Here is a 20,452-nt window from a genome sequence, read left to right on the forward strand (position 1 = left end):
AAGACACTGTTGCCATGGGAAATACATGCCTGTTTGCTGTGCAAATGAAGTGCAGACACAGACAGAAGAGACCACTTGACTGGTAGGAATTGAAGAACCTGACCAAGAGTGAGGAATTAGACCATCCGCACGGGGAGTGTGCGCTCCGCCTGGGCTGGTTTGATACTTTTAAAAAAGAAATGGAATGTTGGTAGGTAAACCTCCTGGAAATGTGTGGGGCTATTCCGCACACATTTCCCAATGGACACTGCACAACAAACACATAGTCAAGTGCACTCTGGGGGACACAGTCTACCGGTGCGGTCCTCCTGTCACATTTAGCTGCAATGTGACAGCCATGGGTACATCAAAGCATCTCTGAAGGGGGAAGGCAACGCCTTCCTCCGGCCCTGGTCAGCCTACTTAAAATAGCAAAGGCTCCATCGATATGCCCTGCCTATTGTTAGGTTCTCTCTGATGGCAGCGCATACTGATGAGAGTTAAGTGAAGCAGGCCTGCCAAGAGGCCTGTTCACAGAACTAACACAGGGCAGGAAACCCCAACACCTTTTTCATATGCAATGTGTCAGCTTGAAGCTAGCTCCCACCCCTCTGTATGAAGGCCATTGAATGTCATGTGTGGAACAACTGTTTACAGTAGGCAACCGCTGCAGGGCCACCCCCTTTCAGAGGGAAGATATATGTGATTTGATGCAGACAGTCTGTTCTCGAGCTCAATTAACCAGAGAGCCACTTTGATCCACAGGAGACAGGAAGATGGGTGCGGCTTAGTAGTACATGTTGTCACCCCTTACCTTTCCTGTTGCAAAGCACTCTGGTCATGACCTTACGCATGACAGAAGATTGGTGGTGGGGACCCAGGATTGGGTCTTTAAGGTAGGCTTAGCATGCTCCAATCACTGGGGCCCATTTGGCTTTAAAAGAGGGCTGAGCCCCTCACTAAGCAGATCATCCGACGACTTCAAAAGGAGTACGAAGAAGGACTCATTCGGACCCTCGGTGATGGTACAGTCTGCCTCACGGCTTCCGCCAGTGAAGGAAGTCCAGGATTTCCAAGAGGGAAGCAAAATACCTCCCAAAACATCTCCCAGGGAACAGAGGGAGATACCCGACTCAGAGGATCCATCAAGCAGCACCAGAACTGGTACCCAGCCAGCACACAGCGTGCCCTGCTAGGTTCAGCCAGCAAGCTTCCTAGGTGGGAAGTGCCAGAGAGTCTCTGAACAAAGGACAAGGCCGTTGCCGGCAAACACTCTTCTCAGCTTTGGGTCGGCCGCCTTAAACGTCGACCCAAGCATTGAGAAGAAGCTCGGAGGAGTGCCACAACAAGCATCAACCAGCGTCCATCTTTTAAGGACTTTTTCGAAGCAGTCGAGCTCTCAAACTGCGACCGGCTGCACCACTGTGGCTGTTCTCACGCTGCAGTCACTAAAGCCGCCTGAGAACCCTCGACCAGCGTTCCAGATCCACCAACCAGCACACAGACAACGATTCTTCACCCCGAGCCGCCGGGTAGGGCAGCCTGCAGCCGTCCGCCCAGCCTCGCTTACCAAACTGCCTGCCAACTGATATCCGCATCTGTCGTCCCTCTTGAACTCTGTCGCCGGAGCTACAAAGCAGGCTGGAAGCCACTCGATGCTGTCGAGTACCAAGATCATCTCAAACACCAGTTACATTGTGGTTCTGTCCCCCTGGTCCTTCTCCAAAGGCCCTTAGTGACATTTACGACCTCTTGCTCCCTTGCTGCTGCAACCAAATAACCTTGAACAGTTCAGACTGATTGCTTTACCGACTGCACTCCTGTCAGTATCCAGAGTGCATCCCTCTCCTTTGTGAAACTGTCTGTCCCCTGTTTTCCTTTATAGGGTGGGTTGTATTTTGTAGTGTGTTAGAACTGTCTGTTGTATTAATACTAAAGTAGATATTTGTATACAACCTTGACTGGACAGTCCCTTTTATCAGTGGGTCACAATTGTTTTTTCGCTCTGTTGCAACTAACCAGCCTGACGTTCCGTCCACTGTTCGGACCCCTTCCGGTGTACTAGAGGTGTGGGACTGATTGATGGTCTAGAAAGCGATATTCCTCCCTGGACCACTAGTGCCCCGGAAGTTGATTCGTCACACCAAGAGAGGTCGGGTTGTTGACTCCACGTGAATATGTGTCTATAGAATGCATGGGGACAGAAATGCCCTTTTGCCTCTCTTGGGAAGACTGAGATGGTGAGCGAAGGCCAAAGGTAAAGCGACCCCTCTGCTGCGGTTGGCTTCAGTGGCAGCCAGACCTCCCTGAGTAACCATCCAACAATCTGATGACTTTCGCAAGAGCAGATGTGGCAAAGAGGATCGAAGGCAGACAGGTCACTGTCTGCTAGGTTCTGAAAGCTCATGGTTTTCATGTCGTGAGATCAGGAAGGCAGCGAGACAACTGAGGCGCTTAATGCACCTGCTGCATGGTCACGGTTCCATAGACTTCGCTGCGCCGCTTGGAGTTTACGAATGCGCTAGCTTCTCGAAGTAAACCCCTTTGTTGAGGGTAGGCCACGAGAGAACAAAGAATAGAAGGGATGGGTTCCGAAAAACACACCCCTCTTGCTAGGTCTTCTCCAGTGGAGTAAAAGCGTCATTGTCTCCTTTTCAAACAAATCGGTTCAGCCTCCGTAGAGACTGTCAAAAATTACCAATTCCAGCTATATTTCAAGCTGTCATGGCGGGGTATTGGGTAAAGTTTTCAATAAGCAATAATCGCGCCTCGGTTAAACCTCATGAGCTACGATACTGCCACTGCGCAAAGCTAAAGCACCTGACCCAGAGGCCCGTGCGCCCCGGGAATGGATTCCCATTTAACTTGCACTGATCCCAGCAAGCTCCATCCTGAGCATCCTTTGTCAAACTCATAAAACCGCCTGGATTCCAGTGCCGAGATTTGTTGAGGTGAACACCTGTATCATCTTGCGCTCACCAAACTGACAGCAAATATAATAGCAAGGTATGCATAGGATTCTGGGAGTAAACATGCAAATGAGCAGGCTGCTACCTGTGCGCTCTTTCCCTTAGCATGATCGGTGGCCTGTTGGCAAGTGACCCCGCCCTCCTGAGAGATTATTGGGCAGGCCGCTGCCAAGGCAACATGGGAGAGGCTTGAGAATGCAAAGAGCCATTGGAGGATTGCACAGGAGCGAGGACAGCATCGAGAAATGGGCTCCTTTGGGGACAGGTGAAGTGATGCTCCACCAGGACGACCAGCTGTTTCTGCAGTGCAGCCAGGACATTGACAAGAAGTGAATCAATTTGTCTCTGAGCGTTCCAACTGTTGACCAAACCATTACAATTTCGATACATTTCCATGCCATCACATACCTACCTGTTTGTGATAATTGCACTTGTCCTTGAAAATAGACCCGATTTTGCAGGGGACTCTGGGAAAAGTGAAAAGGTCCTATGTAATTCACGTCTTGTACCCTGTCTCATAGGGCGGACCCTGCAATTCTACTTCCACTCCACTGCCAAAAATGAAGCGGCCTTGCCCTGTTCAGGCTTTTTGCTGTAGCCCCTGGGCCTTTGCAGAGCCACCTGCTTAGTGTGGCTCTGCCACTGAGGTCAGAAGAGAACATTTAGCCTGAGAAACGGCTGTCTGTGTGTGCAGCTTGGAGAAGACACTGTTGCCATGGGAAAGACATGCCTGTTTGCTGTGCAAATGAAGTGCAGACACAGACAGAAGAGACCACTTGACTGGTAGGAATTGAAGAACCTGACCAAGAGTGAGGAATTAGACCATCCGCACGGGGAGTGTGCGCTCCACCTGGGCTGGTTTGATACTTTTAAAAAAGAAATGGAATGTTGGTAGGTAAACCTCCTGGAAATGTGTGGGGCTATTCCGCACACATTTCCCAATGGACACTGCACAACAAACACATAGTCAAGTGCACTCTGGGGGACACAGTCTACCGGTGCGGTCCTCCTGTCACATTTAGCTGCAATGTGACAGCCATGGGTACATCAAAGCATCTCTGAAGGGGGAAGGCAACGCCTTCCTCCGGCCCTGGTCAGCCTACTTAAAATAGCAAAGGCTCCATCGACATGCCCTGCCTATTGTTAGGTTCTCTCTGATGGCAGCGCATACTGATGAGAGTTAAGTGAAGCAGGCCTGCCAAGAGGCCTGTTCACAGAACTAACACAGGGCAGGAAACCCCAACATCTTTTTCATATGCAATGTGTCAGCTTGAAGCTAGCTCCCACCCCTCTGTATGAAGGCCATTGAATGTCATGTGTGGAACAACTGTTTACAGTAGGCAACCGCTGCAGGGCCACCCCCTTTCAGAGGGAAGATATATGTGATTTGATGCAGACAGTCTGTTCTCGAGCTCAATTAACCAGAGAGCCACTTTGATCCACAGGAGACAGGAAGATGGGTGCGGCTTAGTAGTACATGTTGTCACCCCTTACCTTTCCTGTTGCAAAGCACTCTGGTCATGACCTTACGCATGACAGAAGATTGGTGGTGGGGACCCATGATTGGGTCTTTAAGGTAGGCTTAGCATGCTCGAATCACTGGGGCCCATTTGGCTTTAAAAGAGGGCTGAGCCCCTCACTAAGCAGATCATCCGACGACTTCAAAAGGAGTACGAAGAAGGACTCATTCGGACCCTCGGTGATGGTACAGTCTGCCTCACGGCTTCCGCCAGTGAAGGAAGTCCAGGATTTCCAAGAGGGAAGCAAAATACCTCCCAAAACATCTCCCAGGGAACAGAGGGAGATACCCGACTCAGAGGATCCATCAAGCAGCACCAGAACCGGTACCCAGCCAGCACACAGCGTGCCCTGCTAAGTTAAGCCAGCAAGCTTCCTAGGTGGGAAGTGCCAGAGAGTCTCTGAACAAAGGACAAGGCCGTTGCCGGCAAACACTCTTCTCAGCTTTGGGTCGGCCGCCTTAAACGTCGACCCAAGCATTGAGAAGAAGCTCGGAGGAGTGCCACAACAAGCATCAACCAGCGTCCATCTTTTAAGGACTTTTTCGAAGCAGTCGAGCTCTCAAACTGCGACCGGCTGCACCACTGTGGCTGTTCTCACGCTGCAGTCACTAAAGCCGTCTGAGAACCTTCGACCAGCGTTCCAGATCCACCAACCAGCACACAGACAACGATTCTTCACCCCGAGCCGCCGGGTAGGGCAGCCTGCAGCCGTCCGCCCAGCCTCGCTTACCAAACTGCCTGCCAACTGATATCCGCATCTGTCGTCCCTCTTGAACTCTGTCGCCGGAGCTACAAAGCATGCTGGAAGCCACTCGATGCTGTCGAGTACCAAGATCATCTCAAACACCAGTTACATTGTGGTTCTGTCCCCCTGGTCCTTCTCCGAAGGCCCTTAGTGACATTTACGACCTCTTGCTCCCTTGCTGCTGCAACCAAATAACCTTGAACAGTTCAGACTGATTGCTTTACCGACTGCACTCCTGTCAGTATCCAGAGTGCATCCCTCTCCTTTGTGAAACTGTCTGTCCCCTGTTTTCCTTTATAGGGTGGGTTGTATTTTGTAGTGTGTTAGAACTGTCTGTTGTATTAATACTAAAGTAGATATTTGTATACAACCTTGACTGGAAAGTCCCTTTTATCAGTGGGTCACAATTGTTTTTTCGCTCTGTTGCAACTAACCAGCCTGACGTTCCGTCCACTGTTCGGACCCCTTCCGGTGTACTAGAGGTGTGGGACTGATTGATGGTCTAGAAAGCGATATTCCTCCCTGGACCACTAGTGCCCCGGAAGTTGATTCGTCACACCAAGAGAGGTCGGGTTGTTGACTCCACGTGAATATGTGTCTATAGAATGCATGGGGACAGAAATGCCCTTTTGCCTCTCTTGGGAAGACTGAGATGGTGAGCGAAGGCCAAAGGTAAAGCGACCCCTCTGCTGCGGTTGGCTTCAGTGGCAGCCAGACCTCCCTGAGTAACCATCCAACAATCTGATGACTTTCGCAAGAGCAGATGTGGCAAAGAGGATCGAAGGCAGACAGGTCACTGTCTGCTAGGTTCTGAAAGCTCATGGTTTTCATGTCGTGAGATCAGGAAGGCAGCGAGACAACTGAGGCGCTTAATGCACCTGCTGCATGGTCACGGTTCCATAGACTTCGCTGCGCCGCTTGGAGTTTACGAATGCGCTAGCTTCTGGAAGTAAACCCCTTTGTTGAGGGTAGGCCACGAGAGAACAAAGAATAGAAGGGATGGGTTCCGAAAAACACACCCCTCTTGCTAGGTCTTCTCCAGTGGAGTAAAAGCGTCATTGTCTCCTTTTCAAACAAATCGGTTCAGCCTCCGTAGAGACTGTCAAAAATTACCAATTCCAGCTATATTTCAAGCTGTCATGGCGGGGTATTGGGTAAAGTTTTCAATAAGCAATAATCGCGCCTCGGTTAAACCTCATGAGCTACGATACTGCCACTGCGCAAAGCTAAAGCACCTGACCCAGAGGCCCGTGTGCCCCGGGAATGGATTCCCATTTAACTTGCACTGATCCCAGCAAGCTCCATCCTGAGCATCCTTTGTCAAACTCATAAAACCGCCTGGATTCCAGTGCCGAGATTTGTTGAGGTGAACACCTGTATCATCTTGCGCTCACCAAACTGACAGCAAATATAGTAGCAAGGTATGCATAGGATTCTGGGAGTAAACATGCAAATGAGCAGGCTGCTACCTGTGCGCTCTTTCCCTTAGCATGATCGGTGGCCTGTTGGCAAGTGACCCCGCCCTCCTGAGAGATTATTGGGCAGGCCGCTGCCAAGGCAACATGGGAGAGGCTTGAGAATGCAAAGAGCCATTGGAGGATTGCACAGGAGCGAGGACAGCATCGAGAAATGGGCTCCTTTGGGGACAGGTGAAGTGATGCTCCACCAGGACGACCAGCTGTTTCTGCAGTGCAGCCAGGACATTGACAAGAATTGAATCAATTTGTCTCTGAGCGTTCCAACTGTTGACTAAACCATTACAATTTCGATACATTTCCATGCCATCACATACCTACCTGTTTGTGATAATTGCACTTGTCCTTGAAAATAGACCCGATTTTGCAGGGGACTCTGGGAAAAGTGAAAAGGTCTTATGTAATTCACGTCTTGTACCCTGTCTCATAGGGCGGACCCTGCAATTCTACTTCCACTCCACTGCCAAAAATGAAGCGGCCTTGCCCTGTTCAGGCTTTTTGCTGTAGCCCCTGGGCCTTTGCAGAGCCATCTGCTTAGTGTGGCTCTGCCACTGAGGTCAGAAGAGAACATTTAGCCTGAGAAACGGCTGTCTGTATGTGCAGCTTGGAGAAGACACTGTTGCCATGGGAAAGACATGCCTGTTTGCTGTGCAAATGAAGTGCAGACACAGACAGAAGAGACCACTTGACTGGTAGGAATTGAAGAACCTGACCAAGAGTGAGGAATTAGACCATCCGCACGGGGAGTGTGTGCTCCGCCTGGGCTGGTTTGATACTTTTAAAAAAGAAATGGAATGTTGGTAGGTAAACCTCCTGGAAATGTGTGGGGCTATTCCGCACACATTTCCCAATGGACACTGCACAACAAACACATAGTCAAGTGCACTCTGGGGGACACAGTCTACCGGTGCGGTCCTCCTGTCACATTTAGCTGCAATGTGACAGCCATGGGTACATCAAAGCATCTCTGAAGGGGGAAGGCAACGCCTTCCTCCGGCCCTGGTCAGCCTACTTAAAATAGCAAAGGCTCCATCGATATGCCCTGCCTATTGTTAAGTTCTCTCTGATGGCAGCGCATACTGATGAGAGTTAAGTGAAGCAGGCCTGCCAAGAGGCCTGTTCACAGAACTAACACAGGGCAGGAAACCCCAACACCTTTTTCATATGCAATGTGTCAGCTTGAAGCTAGCTCCCACCCCTCTGTATGAAGGCCATTGAATGTCATGTGTGGAACAACTGTTTACAGTAGGCAACCGCTGCAGGGCCACCCCCTTTCAGAGGGAAGATATATGTGATTTGATGCAGACAGTCTGTTCTCGAGCTCAATTAACCAGAGAGCCACTTTGATCCACAGGAGACAGGAAGATGGGTGCGGCTTAGTAGTACATGTTGTCACCCCTTACCTTTCCTGTTGCAAAGCACTCTGGTCATGACCTTACGCATGACAGAAGATTGGTGGTGGGGACCCAGGATTGGGTCTTTAAGGTAGGCTTAGCATGCTCCAATCACTGGGGCCCATTTGGCTTTAAAAGAGGGCTGAGCCCCTCACTAAGCAGATCATCCGACGACTTCAAAAGGAGTACGAAGAAGGACTCATTCGGACCCTCGGTGATGGTACAGTCTGCCTCACGCCTTCCGCCAGTGAAGGAAGTCCAGGATTTCCAAGAGGGAAGCAAAATACCTCCCAAAACATCTCCCAGGGAACAGAGGGAGATACCCGACTCAGAGGATCCATCAAGCAGCACCAGAACCGGTACCCAGCCAGCACACAGCGTGCCCTGCTAGGTTAAGCCAGCAAGCTTCCTAGGTGGGAAGTGCCAGAGAGTCTCTGAACAAAGGACAAGGCCGTTGCCGGCAAACACTCTTCTCAGCTTTGGGTCGGCCGCCTTAAACGTCGACCCAAGCATTGAGAAGAAGCTCGGAGGAGTGCCACAACAAGCATCAACCAGCGTCCATCTTTTAAGGACTTTTTCGAAGCAGTCGAGCTCTCAAACTGCGACCGGCTGCACCACTGTGGCTGTTCTCACGCTGCAGTCACTAAAGCCGTCTGAGAACCCTCGACCAGCGTTCCAGATCCACCAACCAGCACACAGACAACGATTCTTCACCCCGAGCCGCCGGGTAGGGCAGCCTGCAGCCGTCCGCCCAGCCTCGCTTACCAAACTGCCTGCCAACTGATATCCGCATCTGTCGTCCCTCTTGAACTCTGTCGCCGGAGCTACAAAGCATGCTGGAAGCCACTCGATGCTGTCGAGTACCAAGATCATCTCAAACACCAGTTACATTGTGGTTCTGTCCCCCTGGTCCTTCTCTGAAGGCCCTTAGTGACATTTACGACCTCTTGCTCCCTTGCTGCTGCAACCAAATAACCTTGAACAGTTCAGACTGATTGCTTTACCGACTGCACTCCTGTCAGTATCCAGAGTGCATCCCTCTCCTTTGTGAAACTGTCTGTCCCCTGTTTTCCTTTATAGGGTGGGTTGTATTTTGTAGTGTGTTAGAACTGTCTGTTGTATTAATACTGAAGTAGATATTTGTATACAACCTTGACTGGACAGTCCCTTTTATCAGTGGGTCACAATTGTTTTTTCGCTCTGTTGCAACTAACCAGCCTGACGTTCCGTCCACTGTTCGGACCCCTTCCGGTGTACTAGAGGTGTGGGACTGATTGATGGTCTAGAAAGCGATATTCCTCCCTGGACCACTAGTGCCCCGGAAGTTGATTCGTCACACCAAGAGAGGTCGGGTTGTTGACTCCACGTGAATATGTGTCTATAGAATGCATGGGGACAGAAATGCCCTTTTGCCTCTCTTGGGAAGACTGAGATGGTGAGCGAAGGCCAAAGGTAAAGCGACCCCTCTGCTGCGGTTGGCTTCAGTGGCAGCCAGACCTCCCTGAGTAACCATCCAACAATCTGATGACTTTCGCAAGAGCAGATGTGGCAAAGAGGATCGAAGGCAGACAGGTCACTGTCTGCTAGGTTCTGAAAGCTCATGGTTTTCATGTCGTGAGATCAGGAAGGCAGCGAGACAACTGAGGCGCTTAATGCACCTGCTGCATGGTCACGGTTCCATAGACTTCGCTGCGCCGCTTGGAGTTTACGAATGCGCTAGCTTCTGGAAGTAAACCCCTTTGTTGAGGGTAGGCCACGAGAGAACAAAGAATAGAAGGGATGGGTTCCGAAAAACACACCCCTCTTGCTAGGTCTTCTCCAGTGGAGTAAAAGCGTCATTGTCTCCTTTTCAAACAAATCGGTTCAGCCTCCGTAGAGACTGTCAAAAATTACCAATTCCAGCTATATTTCAAGCTGTCATGGCGGGGTATTGGGGAAAGTTTTCAATAAGCAATAATCGCGCCTCGGTTAAACCTCATGAGCTACGATACTGCCACTGCGCAAAGCTAAAGCACCTGACCCAGAGGCCCGTGCGCCCCGGGAATGGATTCCCATTTAACTTGCACTGATCCCAGCAAGCTCCATCCTGAGCATCCTTTGTCAAACTCATAAAACCGCCTGGATTCCAGTGCCGAGATTTGTTGAGGTGAACACCTGTATCATCTTGCGCTCACCAAACTGACAGCAAATATAGTAGCAAGGTATGCATAGGATTCTGGGAGTAAACATGCAAATGAGCAGGCTGCTACCTGTGCGCTCTTTCCCTTAGCATGATCGGTGGCCTGTTGGCAAGTGACCCCGCCCTCCTGAGAGATTATTGGGCAGGCCGCTGCCAAGGCAACATGGGAGAGGCTTGAGAATGCAAAGAGCCATTGGAGGATTGCACAGGAGCGAGGACAGCATCGAGAAATGGGCTCCTTTGGGGACAGGTGAAGTGATGCTCCACCAGGACGACCAGCTGTTTCTGCAGTGCAGCCAGGACATTGACAAGAAGTGAATCAATTTGTCTCTGAGCGTTCCAACTGTTGACCAAACCATTACAATTTCGATACATTTCCATGCCATCACATACCTACCTGTTTGTGATAATTGCACTTGTCCTTGAAAATAGACCCGATTTTGCAGGGGACTCTGGGAAAAGTGAAAAGGTCCTATGTAATTCACGTCTTGTACCCTGTCTCATAGGGCGGACCCTGCAATTCTACTTCCACTCCACTGCCAAAAATGAAGCGGCCTTGCCCTGTTCAGGCTTTTTGCTGTAGCCCCTGGGCCTTTGCAGAGCCATCTGCTTAGTGTGGCTCTGCCACTGAGGTCAGAAGAGAACATTTAGCCTGAGAAACGGCTGTCTGTGTGTGCAGCTTGGAGAAGACACTGTTGCCATGGGAAAGACATGCCTGTTTGCTGTGCAAATGAAGTGCAGACACAGACAGAAGAGACCACTTGACTGGTAGGAATTGAAGAACCTGACCAAGAGTGAGGAATTAGACCATCCGCACGGGGAGTGTGCGCTCCGCCTGGGCTGGTTTGATACTTTTAAAAAAGAAATGGAATGTTGGTAGGTAAACCTCCTGGAAATGTGTGGGGCTATTCCGCACACATTTCCCAATGGACACTGCACAACAAACACATAGTCAAGTGCACTCTGGGGGACACAGTCTACCGGTGCGGTCCTCCTGTCACATTTAGCTGCAATGTGACAGCCATGGGTACATCAAAGCATCTCTGAAGGGGGAAGGCAACGCCTTCCTCCGGCCCTGGTCAGCCTACTTAAAATAGCAAAGGCTCCATCGATATGCCCTGCCTATTGTTAGGTTCTCTCTGATGGCAGCGCATACTGGTGAGAGTTAAGTGAAGCAGGCCTGCCAAGAGGCCTGTTCACAGAACTAACACAGGGCAGGAAACCCCAACACCTTTTTCATATGCAATGTGTCAGCTTGAAGCTAGCTCCCACCCCTCTGTATGAAGGCCATTGAATGTCATGTGTGGAACAACTGTTTACAGTAGGCAACCGCTGCAGGGCCACCCCCTTTCAGAGGGAAGATATATGTGATTTGATGCAGACAGTCTGTTCTCGAGCTCAATTAACCAGAGAGCCACTTTGATCCACAGGAGACAGGAAGATGGGTGCGGCTTAGTAGTACATGTTGTCACCCCTTACCTTTCCTGTTGCAAAGCACTCTGGTCATGACCTTACGCATGACAGAAGATTGGTGGTGGGGACCCAGGATTGGGTCTTTAAGGTAGGCTTAGCATGCTCCAATCACTGGGGCCCATTTGGCTTTAAAAGAGGGCTGAGCCCCTCACTAAGCAGATCATCCGACGACTTCAAAAGGAGTACGAAGAAGGACTCATTCGGACCCTCGGTGATGGTACAGTCTGCCTCACGGCTTCCGCCAGTGAAGGAAGTCCAGGATTTCCAAGAGGGAAGCAAAATACCTCCCAAAACATCTCCCAGGGAACAGAGGGAGATACCCGACTCAGAGGATCCATCAAGCAGCACCAGAACCGGTACCCAGCCAGCACACAGCGTGCCCTGCTAGGTTAAGCCAGCAAGCTTCCTAGGTGGGAAGTGCCAGAGAGTCTCTGAACAAAGGACAAGGCCGTTGCCGGCAAACACTCTTCTCAGCTTTGGGTCGGCCGCCTTAAACGTCGACCCAAGCATTGAGAAGAAGCTCGGAGGAGTGCCACAACAAGCATCAACCAGCGTCCATCTTTTAAGGACTTTTTCGAAGCAGTCGCGCTCTCAAACTGCGACCGGCTGCACCACTGTGGCTGTTCTCACGCTGCAGTCACTAAAGCCGTCTGAGAACCCTCGACCAGCGTTCCAGATCCACCACCAGCACACAGACAACGATTCTTCACCCCGAGCCGCCGGGTAGGGCAGCCTGCAGCCGTCCGCCCAGCCTCGCTTACCAAACTGCCTGCCAACTGATATCCGCATCTGTCGTCCCTATTGAACTCTGTCGCCGGAGCTACAAAGCATGCTGGAAGCCACTCGATGCTGTCGAGTACCAAGATCATCTCAAACACCAGTTACATTGTGGTTCTGTCCCCCTGGTCCTTCTCCGAAGGCCCTTAGTGACATTTACGACCTCTTGCTCCCTTGCTGCTGCAACCAAATAACCTTGAACAGTTCAGACTGATTGCTTTACCGACTGCACTCCTGTCAGTATCCAGAGTGCATCCCTCTCCTTTGTGAAACTGTCTGTCCCCTGTTTTCCTTTATAGGGTGGGTTGTATTTTGTAGTGTGTTAGAACTGTCTGTTGTATTAATACTAAAGTAGATATTTGTATACAACCTTGACTGGACAGTCCCTTTTATCAGTGGGTCACAATTGTTTTTTCGCTCTGTTGCAACTAACCAGCCTGACGTTCCGTCCACTGTTCGGACCCCTTCCGGTGTACTAGAGGTGTGGGACTGATTGATGGTCTAGAAAGCGATATTCCTCCCTGGACCACTAGTGCCCCGGAAGTTGATTCGTCACACCAAGAGAGGTCGGGTTGTTGACTCCACGTGAATATGTGTCTATAGAATGCATGGGGACAGAAATGCCCTTTTGCCTCTCTTGGGAAGACTGAGATGGTGAGCGAAGGCCAAAGGTAAAGCGACCCCTCTGCTGCGGTTGGCTTCAGTGGCAGCCAGACCTCCCTGAGTAACCATCCAACAATCTGATGACTTTCGCAAGAGCAGATGTGGCAAAGAGGATCGAAGGCAGACAGGTCACTGTCTGCTAGGTTCTGAAAGCTCATGGTTTTCATGTCGTGAGATCAGGAAGGCAGCGAGACAACTGAGGCGCTTAATGCACCTGCTGCATGGTCACAGTTCCATAGACTTCGCTGCGCCGCTTGGAGTTTACGAATGCGCTAGCTTCTGGAAGTAAACCCCTTTGTTGAGGGTAGGCCACGAGAGAACAAAGAATAGAAGGGATGGGTTCCGAAAAACACACCCCTCTTGCTAGGTCTTCTCCAGTGGAGTAAAAGCGTCATTGTCTCCTTTTCAAACAAATCGGTACAGCCTCCGTAGAGACTGTCAAAAATTACCAATTCCAGCTATATTTCAAGCTGTCATGGCGGGGTATTGGGTAAAGTTTTCAATAAGCAATAATCGCGCCTCGGTTAAACCTCATGAGCTACGATACTGCCACTGCGCAAAGCTAAAGCACCTGACCCAGAGGCCCGTGCGCCCCGGGAATGGATTCCCATTTAACTTGCACTGATCCCAGCAAGCTCCATCCTGAACATCCTTTGTCAAACTCATAAAACCGCCTGGATTCCAGTGCCGAGATTTGTTGAGGTGAACACCTGTATCATCTTGCGCTCACCAAACTGACAGCAAATATAGTAGCAAGGTATGCATAGGATTCTGGGAGTAAACATGCAAATGAGCAGGCTGCTACCTATGCGCTCTTTCCCTTAGCATGATCGGTGGCCTGTTGGCAAGTGACCCCGCCCTCCTGAGAGATTATTGGGCAGGCCGCTGCCAAGGCAACATGGGAGAGGCTTGAGAATGCAAAGAGCCATTGGAGGATTGCACAGGAGCGAGGACAGCATCGAGAAATGGGCTCCTTTGGGGACAGGTGAAGTGATGCTCCACCAGGACGACCAGCTGTTTCTGCAGTGCAGCCAGGACATTGACAAGAAGTGAATCAATTTGTCTCTGAGCGTTCCAACTGTTGACCAAACCATTACAATTTCGATACATTTCCATGCCATCACATACCTACCTGTTTGTGATAATTGCACTTGTCCTTGAAAATAGACCCGATTTTGCAGGGGACTCTGGGAAAAGTGAAAAGGTCCTATGTAATTCACGTCTTGTACCCTGTCTCATAGGGTGGACCCTGCAATTCTACTTCCACTCCACTGCCAAAAATGAAGCGGCCTTGCCCTGTTCAGGCTTTTTGCTGTAGCCCCTGGGCCTTTGCAGAGCCATCTGCTTAGTGTGGCTCTGCCACTGAGGTCAGAAGAGAACATTTAGCGTGAGAAACGGCTGTCTGTGTGTGCAGCTTGGAGAAGACACTGTTGCCATGGGAAAGACATGCCTGTTTGCTGTGCAAATGAAGTGCAGACACAGACAGAAGAGACCACTTGACTGGTAGGAATTGAAGAACCTGACCAAGAGTGAGGAATTAGACCATCCGCACGGGGAGTGTGCGCTCCGCCTGGGCTGGTTTGATACTTTTAAAAAAGAAATGGAATGTTGGTAGGTAAACCTCCTGGAAATGTGTGGGGCTATCCCGCACACATTTCCCAATGGACACTGCACAACAAACACATAGTCAAGTGCACTATGGGGGACACAGTCTACCGGTGCGGTCCTCCTGTCACATTTAGCTGCAATGTGACAGCCATGGGTACATCAAAGCATCTCTGAAGGGGGAAGGCAACGCCTTCCTCCGGCCCTGGTCAGCCTACTTAAAATAGCAAAGGCTCCATCGATATGCCCTGCCTATTGTTAGGTTCTCTCTGATGGCAGCGCATACTGATGAGAGTTAAGTGAAGCAGGCCTGCCAAGAGGCCTGTTCACAGAACTAACACAGGGCAGGAAACCCCAACACCTTTTTCATATGCAATGTGTCAGCTTGAAGCTAGCTCCCACCCCTCTGTATGAAGGCCATTGAATGTCATGTGTGGAACAACTGTTTACAGTAGGCAACCGCTGCAGGGCCACCCCCTTTCAGAGGGAAGATATATGTGATTTGATGCAGACAGTCTGTTCTCGAGCTCAATTAACCAGAGAGCCACTTTGATCCACAGGAGACAGGAAGATGGGTGCAGCTTAGTAGTACATGTTGTCACCCCTTACCTTTCCTGTTGCAAAGCACTCTGGTCATGACCTTACGCATGACAGAAGATTGGTGGTGGGGACCCAGGATTGGGTCTTTAAGGTAGGCTTAGCATGCTCCAATCACTGGGGCCCATTTGGCTTTAAAAGAGGGCTGAGCCCCTCACTGAGCAGATCATCCGACGACTTCAAAAGGAGTACGAAGAAGGACTCATTCGGACCCTCGGTGATGGTACAATCTGCCTCGCGGCTTCCGCCAGTGAAGGAAGTCCAGGATTTCCAAGAGGGAAGCAAAATACCTCCCAAAACATCTCCCAGGGAACAGAGGGAGATACCCGACTCAGAGGATCCATCAAGCAGCACCAGAACCGGTACCCAGCCAGCACACAGCGTGCCCTGCTAGGTTAAGCCAGCAAGCTTCCTAGGTGGGAAGTGCCAGAGAGTCTCTGAACAAAGGACAAGGCCGTTGCCGGCAAACACTCTTCTCAGCTTTGGGTCGGCCGCCTTAAACGTCGACCCAAGCATTGAGAAGAAGCTCGGAGGAGTGCCACAACAAGCATCAACCAGCGTCCATCTTTTAAGGACTTTTTCGAAGCAGTCGAGCTCTCAAACTGCGACCGGCTGCACCACTGTGGCTGTTCTCACGCTGCAGTCACTAAAGCCGTCTGAGAACCCTCGACCAGCGTTCCAGATCCACCAACCAGCACACAGACAACGATTCTTCACCCCGAGCCGCCGGGTAGGGCAGCCTGCAGCCGTCCGCCCAGCCTCGCTTACCAAACTGCCTGCCAACTGATATCCGCATCTGTCGTCCCTCTTGAACTCTGTCGCCGGAGCTACAAAGCATGCTGGAAGCCACTCGATGCTGTCGAGTACCAAGATCATCTCAAACACCAGTTACATTGTGGTTCTGTCCCCCTGGTCCTTCTCCGAAGGCCCTTAGTGACATTTACGACCTCTTGCTCCCTTGCTGCTGCAACCAAATAACCTTGAACAGTTCAGACTGATTGCTTTACCGACTGCACTCCTGTCAGTATCCAGAGTGCATCCCTCTCCTTTGTGAAACTGTCTGTCCCCTGTTTTCCTTTATAGGGTGGGTTGTATTTTGTAGTGTGTTAGAACTGTCTGTTGTATTAATACTAAAGTAGATATTTGTATACAACCTTGACTGGACAGTCCCTTTTATCAGTGGGTCACAATTGTTTTTTCGCTCTGTTGCAACTAACCAGCCTGACGTTCCGTCCACTGTTCGGACCCCTTCCGGTGTACTAGAGGTGTGGGACTGATTGATGGTCTAGAAAGCGATATTCCTCCCTGGACCACTAGTGCCCCGGAAGTTGATTCGTCACACCAAGAGAGGTCGGGTTGTTGACTCCACGTGAATATGTGTCTATAGAATGCATGGGGACAGAAATGCCCTTTTGCCTCTCTTGGGAAGACTGAGATGGTGAGCGAAGGCCAAAGGTAAAGCGACCCCTCTGCTGCGGTTGGCTTCAGTGGCAGCCAGACCTCCCTGAGTAACCATCCAACAATCTGATGACTTTCGCAAGAGCAGATGTGGCAAAGAGGATCGAAGGCAGACAGGTCACTGTCTGCTAGGTTCTGAAAGCTCATGGTTTTCATGTCGTGAGATCAGGAAGGCAGCGAGACAACTGAGGCGCTTAATGCACCTGCTGCATGGTCACGGTTCCATAGACTTCGCTGCGCCGCTTGGAGTTTACGAATGCGCTAGCTTCTGGAAGTAAACCCCTTTGTTGAGGGTAGGCCACGAGAGAACAAAGAATAGAAGGGATGGGTTCCGAAAAACACACCCCTCTTGCTAGGTCTTCTCCAGTGGAGTAAAAGCGTCATTGTCTCCTTTTCAAACAAATCGGTTCAGCCTCCGTAGAGACTGTCAAAAATTACCAATTCCAGCTATATTTCAAGCTGTCATGGCGGGGTATTGGGTAAAGTTTTCAATAAGCAATAATCGCGCCTCGGTTAAACCTCATGAGCTACGATACTGCCACTGCGCAAAGCTAAAGCACCTGACCCAGAGGCCCGTGCGCCCCGGGAATGGATTCCCATTTAACTTGCACTGATCCCAGCAAGCTCCATCCTGAGCATCCTTTGTCAAACTCATAAAACCGCCTGGATTCCAGTGCCGAGATTTGTTGAGGTGAACACCTGTATCATCTTGCGCTCACCAAACTGACAGCAAATATAGTAGCAAGGTATGCATAGGATTCTGGGAGTAAACATGCAAATGAGCAGGCTGCTACCTGTGCGCTCTTTCCCTTAGCATGATCGGTGGCCTGTTGGCAAGTGACCCCGCCCTCCTGAGAGATTATTGGGCAGGCCGCTGCCAAGGCAACATGGGAGAGGCTTGAGAATGCAAAGAGCCATTGGAGGATTGCACAGGAGCGAGGACAGCATCGAGAAATGGGCTCCTTTGGGGACAGGTGAAGTGATGCTCCACCAGGACGACCAGCTGTTTCTGCAGTGCAGCCAGGACATTGACAAGAAGTGAATCAATTTGTCTCTGAGCGTTCCAACTGTTGACCAAACCATTACAATTTCGATACATTTCCATGCCATCACATACCTACCTGTTTGTGATAATTGCACTTGTCCTTGAAAATAGACCCGATTTTGCAGGGGACTCTGGGAAAAGTGAAAAGGTCCTATGTAATTCACGTCTTGTACCCTGTCTCATAGGGCGGACCCTGCAATTCTACTTCCACTCCACTGCCAAAAATGAAGCGGCCTTGCCCTGTTCAGGCTTTTTGCTGTAGCCCCTGGGCCTTTGCAGAGCCATCTGCTTAGTGTGGCTCTGCCACTGAGGTCAGAAGAGAACATTTAGCCTGAGAAACGGCTGTCTGTGTGTGCAGCTTGGAGAAGACACTGTTGCCATGGGAAAGACATGCCTGTTTGCTGTGCAAATGAAGTGCAGACACAGACAGAAGAGACCACTTGACTGGTAGGAATTGAAGAACCTGACCAAGAGTGAGGAATTAGACCATCCGCACGGGGAGTGTGCGCTCCGCCTGGGCTGGTTTGATACTTTTAAAAAAGAAATGGAATGTTGGTAGGTAAACCTCCTGGAAATGTGTGGGGCTATTCCGCACACATTTCCCAATGGACACTGCACAACAAACACATAGTCAAGTGCACTCTGGGGGACACAGTCTACCGGTGCGGTCCTCCTGTCACATTTAGCTGCAATGTGACAGCCATGGGTACATCAAAGCATCTCTGAAGGGGGAAGGCAACGCCTTCCTCCGGCCCTGGTCAGCCTACTTAAAATAGCAAAGGCTCCATCGATATGCCCTGCCTATTGTTAGGTTCTCTCTGATGGCAGCGCATACTGATGAGAGTTAAGTGAAGCAGGCCTGCCAAGAGGCCTGTTCACAGAACTAACACAGGGCAGGAAACCCCAACACCTTTTTCATATGCAATGTGTCAGCTTGAAGCTAGCTCCCACCCCTCTGTATGAAGGCCATTGAATGTCATGTGTGGAACAACTGTTTACAGTAGGCAACCGCTGCAGGGCCACCCCCTTTCAGAGGGAAGATATATGTGATTTGATGCAGACAGTCTGTTCTCGAGCTCAATTAATAATAATTAATAATAATAATAATAATAATAATAATAATAATAATTAATAATAATAATAATAATAATAATAATAATAATAATAATAATAATTAACCAGAGAGCCACTTTGATCCACAGGAGACAGGAAGATGGGTGCGGCTTAGTAGTACATGTTGTCACCCCTTACCTTTCCTGTTGCAAAGCACTCTGGTCATGACCTTACGCATGACAGAAGATTGGTGGTGGGGACCCAGGATTGGGTCTTTAAGGTAGGCTTAGCATGCTCCAATCACTGGGGCCCATTTGGCTTTAAAAGAGGGCTGAGCCCCTCACTAAGCAGATCATCCGACGACTTCAAAAGGAGTACGAAGAAGGACTCATTCGGACCCTCGGTGATGGTACAGTCTGCCTCACGGCTTCCGCCAGTGAAGGAAGTCCAGGATTTCCAAGAGGGAAGCAAAATACCTCCCAAAACATCTCCCAGGGAACAGAGGGAGATACCCGACTCAGAGGATCCATCAAGCAGCACCAGAACCGGTACCCAGCCAGCACACAGCGTGCCCTGCTAGGTTAAGCCAGCAAGCTTCCTAGGTGGGAAGTGCCAGAGAGTCTCTGAACAAAGGACAAGGCCGTTGCCGGCAAACACTCTTCTCAGCTTTGGGTCGGCCGCCTTAAACGTCGACCCAAGCATTGAGAAGAAGCTCGGAGGAGTGCCACAACAAGCATCAACCAGCGTCCATCTTTTAAGGACTTTTTCGAAGCAGTCGAGCTCTCAAACTGCGACCGGCTGCACCACTGTGGCTGTTCTCACGCTGCAGTCACTAAAGCCGTCTGAGAACCCTCGACCAGCGTTCCAGATCCACCAACCAGCACACAGACAACGATTCTTCACCCCGAGCCGCCGGGTAGGGCAGCCTGCAGCCGTCCGCCCAGCCTCGCTTACCAAACTGCCTGCCAACTGATATCCGCATCTGTCGTCCCTCTTGAACTCTGTCGCCGGAGCTACAAAGCATGCTGGAAGCCACTCGATGCTGTCGAGTACCAAGATCATCTCAAACACCAGTTACATTGTGGTTCTGTCCCCCTGGTCCTTCTCCGAAGGCCCTTAGTGACATTTACGACCTCTTGCTCCCTTGCTGCTGCAACCAAATAACCTTGAACAGTTCAGACTGATTGCTTTACCGACTGCACTCCTGTCAGTATCCAGAGTGCATCCCTCTCCTTTGTGAAACTGTCTGTCCCCTGTTTTCCTTTATAGGGTGGGTTGTATTTTGTAGTGTGTTAGAACTGTCTGTTGTATTAATACTAAAGTAGATATTTGTATACAACCTTGACTGGACAGTCCCTTTTATCAGTGGGTCACAATTGTTTTTTCGCTCTGTTGCAACTAACCAGCCTGACGTTCCGTCCACTGTTCGGACCCCTTCCGGTGTACTAGAGGTGTGGGACTGATTGATGGTCTAGAAAGCGATATTCCTCCCTGGACCACTAGTGCCCCGGAAGTTGATT

General features: G+C 50.4%; 5 non-coding genes across 5 annotated transcripts; all 5 read right to left on the reverse strand.

Annotated features, from left to right (window-relative positions):
* Positions 1-2,651: 2,651 nt before the first annotated feature.
* Positions 2,652-2,792, reverse strand: LOC138496352 (U4 spliceosomal RNA). Its single transcript, XR_011277871.1, has one exon. It is a non-coding gene; the product is annotated as a U4 spliceosomal RNA (small nuclear RNA).
* Positions 2,793-6,300: 3,508 nt separating this feature from the next.
* On the reverse strand, positions 6,301-6,441 carry LOC138496353 (U4 spliceosomal RNA). Its single transcript, XR_011277872.1, has one exon. It is a non-coding gene; the product is annotated as a U4 spliceosomal RNA (small nuclear RNA).
* A 3,508-nt stretch (positions 6,442-9,949) lies between these two features.
* On the reverse strand, positions 9,950-10,090 carry LOC138496627 (U4 spliceosomal RNA). The gene has a single exon (XR_011278121.1). It is a non-coding gene; the product is annotated as a U4 spliceosomal RNA (small nuclear RNA).
* A 3,507-nt stretch (positions 10,091-13,597) lies between these two features.
* On the reverse strand, positions 13,598-13,738 carry LOC138496354 (U4 spliceosomal RNA). The gene has a single exon (XR_011277873.1). It is a non-coding gene; the product is annotated as a U4 spliceosomal RNA (small nuclear RNA).
* A 3,508-nt stretch (positions 13,739-17,246) lies between these two features.
* Positions 17,247-17,387, reverse strand: LOC138496355 (U4 spliceosomal RNA). The gene has a single exon (XR_011277874.1). It is a non-coding gene; the product is annotated as a U4 spliceosomal RNA (small nuclear RNA).
* Between the last annotated feature and the right edge of the window lie 3,065 nt (positions 17,388-20,452).

This window comes from Ambystoma mexicanum, chromosome 10 (assembly GCF_040938575.1).
Source record: "Ambystoma mexicanum isolate Mex_15411 chromosome 10, UKY_AmexF1_1, whole genome shotgun sequence".
Classification (NCBI taxonomy): domain Eukaryota; kingdom Metazoa; phylum Chordata; class Amphibia; order Caudata; family Ambystomatidae; genus Ambystoma; species Ambystoma mexicanum.